This window comes from Sus scrofa, chromosome 3, assembly GCF_000003025.6.
Source record: "Sus scrofa isolate TJ Tabasco breed Duroc chromosome 3, Sscrofa11.1, whole genome shotgun sequence".
In the NCBI taxonomy this organism is placed as follows: Eukaryota; Metazoa; Chordata; class Mammalia; order Artiodactyla; family Suidae; genus Sus; species Sus scrofa.
Window position 1 is genome coordinate 47,984,208 of NC_010445.4, and position 9,154 is coordinate 47,993,361.

The window sequence follows — 9,154 nt, forward strand, 5'->3', positions numbered from 1 at the left end:
AAGATGGAGAGAACTTCCTGCAGCCTCTCACTCATTCCACTTACACTCTCCGCCTTCCTCGGATGCCTTTGTGTTGTCGTTCACTCGACTCCATCTTGGCCTCCCATCCCCAAAGCCACCATCTGGATTTTCACCAGCCCAGAACTTTGGCGCAACTTTGAAGCCTCCGCCTTTACACAGGAACCGTGCAGGGCCAAATTGTTTTTCCAAATGTCAACCTTGCCTACCATCTGTCTGGAAACCGTTCTTCTACTTGGAGGTGGCAAACGCCATGGGCATGTGAAAGAACTAAAAGCACATCGCTGAGACGACTGACTTCCACATTACAGTTGGAGATGTACAGAATATCTTTTCCTCCACAAAAGAGGCTTCTTTTGACTGCTAGCTCCCAGAGAAAGTTATTTCTTACAGGCTGCTGCCAACATTTCTGTGTCATAATGTGGCTTCCTGTTTTGTATACCAGCTTGATAGTCTGTAGAGTACAAGATGAAAACAACAGCAGTAACGCAACCATATCTCTTTGCTTCAAACTGCCTATTATGTTTTGGAGCAGCAAGTGTCAAAGATAATTAATCTGTGCTGAAAGGTGATGGTCGGTGCCTGAAAATTTTGAAAGTGTCTTGAAGCAGTTTGCACAGCAAGGGTGTTCACACTCACCAACAGCTTTCCTCTGGAGAGTGTGTGCCTGTCCACTCTCTTAAAAAATGCCCTGCAGAATCAGCCCCCTTTGGAAGGGCATGCTTCCCCTGGCTTCCCTGGCAGAACAGAGTTCCAAATGTATCCTGGGCAAGCGGGGCTCCTTCCCTGAGCAGCACCCGCCTTCCCTGGTCTGGACCCCTGGAGATGAGAGGCTACTCTGGGCTAAGGCAGCCCCAGTTTGCTCAGCTGTGCCCACTGCCTCCCGGAGGCAGCACTCCCCCTGGGGGGTTTGGCCTCTGTCCTGGGAAGTTAGGTGGGAAGAAAAATAAGTCCCTATGACGGCTCTGCCATTTATGTGTCTGTCCCCAGGCAGGTGTTCAGCCTCTGTAAGTGATGACTTAGTCAGGGTTTGCTCTTTCAGAGGCCCCCACCTCCACCCCAGGACAGCCCCTCTGGCTGTACTATCTGTGCTCAGAATATAACAGTCAAGCAGCCCCCGTTCAGCCAAGCTTCTGCTTGTGCTCAGCTGTCCTGACACACCAGGTCGGCTGGGTGATGTCTTAGAGACAGACGCCTTGGTTCAGTGTGTATTCAGGCAGCTCCTTGTTCCTTGGGCTGTCTGACTTCAGGGTACCAGGCAAACAAACAAAATTCAAGAAATTGCAAAGCAATGAAATTCAGTGAAATGCTTCAAAACAGAGACACAGCCTTACCAATTCAAGTTAGATTTTGGGGCTCTTTGGGACTTTTTGTGTTATTACCCCCTGCCTCCTCCACTGTCACTCCTTAATGCTGTGGGAAATTTGAGTCATACTGGGGATTTTGGTCAAGAAGCTCACAAAGCCATAAGCATGTGTTTCAGTGGAAACATTGCCTTACATGTTTTGAAATGTGTCAAGGGTCAAAAAATACATCCAGTATTAACATAATGGCAAAATTGGCCACAGAAGCAGCTAAATTCCTAATATTCTCTCCTTTAGATTACTGCTTCAATTTTTCCATAAATTACCCTTGTGGAAGAAAACATTGTCACAATCCACATTTCAATTTACTGTCAATAAGACGATAGTTTAAGACTTAAGTAATGATTGGAGTTCCCGTCGTGGCTCAGTGGTTAACGAATCCGACTAGGAACCATGAGGTTACAGGTTCAATCCCTGGCATTGCTCAGTGGGTTAAGGATCTGGTGTTGCTGTGAGCTGTGGTGTGGGTCGCAGACGTGACTCGGCGTAGGCCAGCAGCTACAGCTTCAATGAGACCCCTAGTCTGGGAATCTCCATGTGCCTCGGGAAGCAGCCCAAGAAATGGCAAAAAGACAAAATAAAAAGACAAATAATTATAGGCATATCCTTATAGCTTTATCTTTTTGCATTACTAGGAAAATATAACAGGTTCATCATATATATTGAAGTATTTACAATTTATAGTTTATATTATATATTTCCCTGGTTTCTAATTGAGATTACAGTAATAAAGGCTTTTGTCCATAATTTTTATAGCAAATTACATTTAACAAAAGGTTGAAATTTTAATATAGTAGAAAGCTAATAAGGGACTGAAAATGAAGACTAGTCACAGCACCCAAGTGGTTGGTAGAATTAAAAAAGAATCTTGCAATTTCTATTTGTCTTTTTTTTCTCATAATAATTATTTTAATTTTTAATCTTTCGTCTATTTAAAAAATTGAAGTATAGTTGATTTCTAATGTGTGTAAAAGAATCTTTTTCAAATTTTTTTTCTGTTAGAGTTTATTATAATGTTTTTTCCATCATAATTTATTATAAGGTTGAATATGGTTCCCTGTAATATATAGTAGGTCTTTGTTATTTATCTATTTTATATGCAGTAGTTTGCATCTGCTAATCCCAACCTCCTAAGTTATCCCTCCCCTTCCCCTTTGGTAACTGTAAGTTGGTTTTCTGCATCTGTGAGTCTATTTCTGTTTTGTGGATAAGTTCATTTGTATCATTTTTTTTTTTTGATTCCACAAATAAGTGATATCATGTGATATTTGTCTTTCTCTGTCCAGGCTACCTCACTTAGTATGATAATCTTTAGGTGTATCCATGTTGCTGAAAATGTCATTATTTAATTCATTTTTTATGACCAACATTCCATTGTGTATATATACCACTTCTTCTTTATCCATTCATTTGTTGATGAACACTTAAATTGTTTCCAAGTCTTGGCTATTGTAAATAGTGCTGCAGCAAGCATAGGGGTGCATGCATCTTTTCAAATTAGAGTTTTATTTCTTCCTGGTTATATGTCCAGGAGTGAGATTGCTGGATCATATAGCAACTCTCTTTTTAGTTTTTAAGGAACCTCCATACTGTTTTCTATAGTGGCTGCACCAATTTACATCCCCAACAACAGTGTAGGAGGGTTCCCTTTTCTCCACACCCTCTCAAGCATTTTTGGTTGTAGCATTCTGACCAGAGTGAGGCGATACCTCATTGTGGTTTTGATTTGCATCTCTAATTATTAGTGATTTTGAGCATCTTTTCATGTTCCTGTTGGCCATCCATATGTCTTTTTTGGAGAAATGTCTGTTTTGATCTTCTGCCCATTTTTTGTTTGGATTATTTGTTTTTTGATGTTGAGCTGTATGAGTTGTTTATATTATTTTCGAAATTAACCTCTTGTTGGTCACATCATTTACAAATATTTTCTTCCATTCTGTAGGTTTTCTGTTAGTTTTTTAATGGTTTTATTCGATGTGCAAAAGCTTTTGAGCTTATTAGGGTCTTATTTAACTATTTTTGCTTTTATTTCCATTACACTAAGACATGGATACAAATATATATATATATAGTTGCAATTTATGCCAAAGAGTCTTCTGCCTATGTTTTCCTCTAGGAGTTTTATTGCTTCTGGTCTTAACATTTAGACCTTTAATTCATTTTGAGTTAGAAAGTATTCTAATCATTCATTTTCATGTAGCTCTATGGTTTTTCCAGCATGACTTACTGAAGAGACTGTCTTTTTGCCTTTGTATATTCTCATCTCCTTTTTCATAGATTAATTAACCATAAGAGTGTGGGTTTATTTCTGGGCTTTCTGTCCTGTTCCATTGACCTATATTTCTGTTTTTGTGACAATACCATATTGTTTTGATTATCATAGCTTTGTAATATGGTCTTAGGTCAGGGAACCTGATTCCTCCAGCACCATTCTTCTTTCTCAAGATTGTTTTGGCTATTCAGGGTCTTTGTGTATCCATACAAATTAAAAAAATTTTTTTTTGGTCTTAGTTCTGTGAAAAATGCCATTGGTAATTTGATAGGGATCCCATTAAATCTGTGGATTGCCTTGGGTAGCATGGTCATTTTAACAATATTGATTCTTCCAATACATGAAACGCTGTCTTTCCATCTGTCTTTGTTGTCTTCAGTTTCTTTCATCAGCATCTTAGCATCTTTCAGAATACAAGTCTTTTGCCTCCTTAGGTAGGTTTATTCCTAGGTATTTTATCCTTTTTGATGTGATGATAAGTGAGATTGGTTCCTTAACTTCTTTTTCTGGTTTTTTGTTGTTAGTATATAGAAACACAACAGATTTCTGCGTATTAATTTTGTATCCTGTGACTTTACTGAATTCATTGATGAACTCGTAGTTTTTTGGTGGCATCTTTAGGATTTTTTATGTATAGTATCATGTCATCTGCAAATAGTGACAGTTTTATGTCTTCTTTTCCAATTTGGATCCCTTTTATTTCTTTTTATTCTCTGATTGCTGTGGGTAGGACTTCCAGAACTATATTGAATAAAAGTGGTGAGAGTGGACATTTCCTCATTTTGTCTAAATTGTTATTTATATTTTTATGTATGTAGTAGGTTAGTTACATTTCCCTGGGGACATGGCCCTCTGTAGGGCATGTTCTGTGCATCTCAGCAGTGCACTCCTCTCTTGTCACCCAAGGGCCAGGGGCCAGCTGGTCCCAGGGTAGGTTCTGACTTGTGTTTGCCTTTTCAGTTTCACAGGCTGTGGGACCATAGTCTTCTTGCCTCTGGTGTCTGCTCCCTGGTGGGTGAGGCTGGCATAGAGGCTTGTGTAGGCTTCCTGGTGGGAGGAGCTGGTGTCTGCCCACTGAGGGGTGGAGTTGACTCTTGGTCCTCTGGTGGAAATGATTGGGTCTAGGGGTGTGCCTTGAGGTGGCTGTGGGCTCAGGAATTCTTCAGGCAACCTGTCTGTTGATGAGTGGGGTTGTATCCCTGCCCAGTTGGTTGTTTGGCCTGAGGCATCCCAGCATTGGAGCCTGCAGGCTGCTACGGGGGGGCCAGGTCTTGGTGCTAATGACCCAAATGGCCCAGGAAAGTTCATGTGCATGATTATTCTCCTACATGTGCATCACCAGTGTCTATGTCCCCAGGGTGAGCCACAGCCTCCCCCACCTGCTCAGAAGATACTCCAAAGCCAGCAGGTAGGTCTGGCCCAGGCTCCTATGAAGTTACTGCTTTTGCCCTGGGTCCTGGTGCACGTGGGATTTTGTGTGTGCCCTTTAAGAGTAAAGCCTCTATGTTTTCCAGGCCTGTGGAGCTCTTGCAACTAAGCCCCCTGGCCTTCAAAGCCAAATGCTCCTGGGGCTCCCCTTCCCGGTGTCAGACCCTTGGGCTGAGGAGTATGGGAGGAGCTCAGAACTCTCCTTCCAATGGGAGAACCTCTGTGATATAATTATTTTCCAGTTTATGGGTTGCCCATCCACTAGATATGGTATTTAATTATATCGTGAGTCCACCCCTCCTACAGTCTCACTGTGGTTCCTTCTTTATGTTGTTGGTTGTAGAAGAGCTTTTCTGGTAGGTTTTGGATGTTTTCAACCATGTTTGTTCTGCAGATTATTGTTTGTGATCTGCTTGTGCGAGGAGGTGAGCGCAGGTTCCTTCTGCTCTGCCATCCTGGCTGTTCTCGCTCTGAGCTATAATGAGGACCTTTAATGAGGGCAAAAGATGGCTGGAATCCACCATATTAATCAGATTATTTGTTCCTACCCCTATAATGTCATCTACAGCTGTTTGAGTGCAAAAAAGGGGGTCTTCTGTCACATTTTTTTCAATCAAAATTATGGGAAAGGAAGCTTAGTGTTGCAGTTTGTTATATAGATCAAAGTTAAGGGAAAGGCAGTTTTTGCCTGATCAAGTGAATGTGTATAGATTAGTAGGGAGTTTCTAATGTCTGAGCAGGTCCTCTCTCTGAGGGCCCTTCGCTGGTGTCTCCCAGTACACTCTGAATGACTGTCGAGAAGGAGGAAGCAGACAAACATGACTGAGCAGTCCAGAAGTGGTAAGTGGGTCTTTCAGGATCCCAGTAGCTCTCTTTTCCAGAGAGAAACTTGGAAACAGAAAGCAAATGGTACCAACAACAGCCTCTTTCCCCATCAGACCTGGTTTCAGGGTCATAGCTAATGCTTATTCTCCCTCCTTCTCTGCTAGCCATTCTAAACTCCCTTCAACAAAATCATGAAATGGAATAGGTCCATCACCACAGGGATCTCTGACCATTTCCATAATTCTTCAGTTCACAGGAAATGCTGAAGTTGAGATCCTGGGAAACCAATAATTTGAATAGTTCTAGGAAGAATAATGAAGCATGTCTGGACAAACATGGAGGGGAGATGTACACTCATATATGTATTAAATGCCAAGCCAGAGAGATGCCCTAAATATCATCATTTACAGAAGACTTGGAACCAAGATAGGTCAATTAGATGCTTTAAGATCAAAAAGGAGCCAAAGAAGGAGTGAAGGGTTCCATCTCCCGACTCCTTGGTTCAGGAGCTGATAAAGTTTAGAAAGCAGAATCCCTAACGGGTTGTCAAATGAATGCCGAAAACATGCTTTTACTTCAGATATCATTGTTTACAAGTCTTTTTTGTATTGTTTGAAAAATCTCTAATTCTCTGAAAAATGAATCATGGGAAATATCTACTTGCATTATTTGTTATATAAACATAGCATTACTTAATGGAAATTTTACTATTAAAACTATGGTTAAATGAAAAGAAAGTTTTTATAAAATGGAAGCCTATGTAGGTTAGGTTTTTTCTGAAGGCTAAATTTCAGCTTACTGTTGATGAACAGAAAATGGATGGTGCATGTCCCTTGTACTCTTCAAGCTTTGTGAACACAAACAAATGTGTTTGGGGATGTGATTGCCTTGCATGGGTTCAGCCCAGGTTGCTCCCTGCACTTAAGCCATGGCTTATATTTTACGCCCTTGGCCATCCGTGCCTGGGACATTTTAACCTACATAGAGTAATATGGTTTGCAATACTTTCTTAGCCTTAATTTTTTAAGTTTCATGTTCCTTTTTATTGATTTCCATCAGCATTGGTTCCCACTCCCACCCAAGCATGTACATTTACAGGCGCTTTTCAAATAATACAATTTACTTTTTCAATCTCCTATCATTTTTATTACCTTGTAAAGACATGTTTGAATCATGCGATGCTTTTTAATGGAACCATCAGAAATATTCAAAGCAACTAAAAGAATTTTAAGTGACTTTTCCAAACCTACACACCTACCTCCCATGGGCTTTCTATTCTTTCTCTGGGTACAAAGTACTCTTGGTAGGTGGTATTGCCTGAAAATCCCCATGTGAATGGAGGGCAATTTCCCATAGACGTGCGGCTCCTAGTTAAGCCCTAGTCACACATTCACACAATTTGGGTGCATTCAGAGCAGCACTAAAATTCCATTAAATTAGATCCTTGAAAAGCCCAATAAAGCAAATATGATCCCTAGCTCGATAGACTTCAGACTCTCCTTTCTTTATCTCTAATTCAGAATCTATGTTTCAAAGTAGTTGACTACGACACGATTCAAAGTCAAAATGACTTCCCAAATTGCTAGATACACTTTATTACAATTTTCCCAGTTGGAGAGCTCTATTTAGCATTCTGTATCTTTATAGTTTAAAAGAGTGTTCTACGTAACCTTCTCTAGATCCTATACTTCCAGCCTAATAGCAGGTAAAGGTGACCCTCACTTGGGAAATGGAGGTCCTAGAGGTTCAGGGATTGGCTGCTGAGGGCCCCCCCCACCTGTTTGAGGCCACATATGTCCTGCTCTGCAATCTCCCTGCTGTCTGCCCCCAGTCGAGTTATGTCACTGATCTCTTCTAGATTTCCAACATAGGGGGTCATCAAAATTGAGAGATAAGAGACCTCAAAGATTATTTGAATCAGAAGCCTTAAAAAGGATAAGACAGAGACACAGAGACTTTAGGAATTCTCTCAGCTGCATTGTTTTTCAGGTCAGAAGCCAGGGATCCAATATCTGGATCCCTTCTTGGGCTGTGGCTCAATCCAGCTGTATTCATAGCCCTCTTAAGGGATATTCCCAATTATTCCTTTCATTAAAACCCACTGCCCTAATGCTACCATTAGGCTTTTAGTCCTAACTTATTTATGTTTTTAACTACCTCTAGGTCCAAAATCAATAAACCAACACAGAATTTTGCCTTCAAAATAGCTACTGCAGTACTTCTCTTAAATAGGTAACTGTGGTTTTCCAACTGAAAATCAATACTTATCTCCATCTATTCTTTGATTTTAGAGAATGTAAATAATGTGAGATGGCTGATCATGATACAGAACAGCTCCATCACCTGGAATTTTTCTTTATCTGATGGGATTAAATAAAAGGGAAGAAACAATCACTCATCATTACCCTGTAGGTCCCTGGATCCATGTCTATCTTAGGAAGATGCTAATGGTCAAATTAGACTCTCAATGCAAGGGTTAAAATGAAGAAGGCATGCCATGCATAGGCTCTGGTATCACATACTAAAATTCTCATTTGTAACTCCTAATAATTTCCCCTATAGGGTAGATTTGTGAGGAAGTTAATATACACACTCTCCAGAAACATGTCTGTACGGAACGACTTAGTCTAGGCCCTTATGCCTTAGGTGTAAAGGGCCAATGTTCTTCTGAGAGGATTTTTTTTTTTTTTTTTTTTGTCTTTTTAGGGTGGCATCTGCAGCATATGGAGACTCCCAGGCTAGGGGTCAAATCGGAGCTGCAGCTGCTGGCCTACACCACAACCCCAGCAACCCAGGATCTGAGCTGCATCTGTGACCTACACCACAGCTCACAGCAATGCTGGATCCTTAACCCACTGAGCAAGGCCAGGGATCCAACCCGCAACCTCATGGATACTAGTCAGATTGTTTCTGCTGCACCATGATGACAACTCCCATTCTGAGACTTTATACAATTACACTGTTAAAGACACCTGAGGAAGTGAGGTAAAGGAGGTGAAGTGTATACTTAGAGCTCTCAGCTCTGAGTCAGTCGCCTGACAGTCGGCTATATAACCTACACCTATTATTGGACAGTTACTGTAGTTTTGAGAAAGCAGATCTTCTTAATATTAACAGAGTAGATGTCATGTCTATTGATTTCTTTAATTCAAAGAAAGTCCTGTGTACAGTGATAGAATGTCTTTTCCAAGGAAAGTAATTCACATTTTTTGGAGATAGGATATTATAGATTTCCCCAAGATTTATG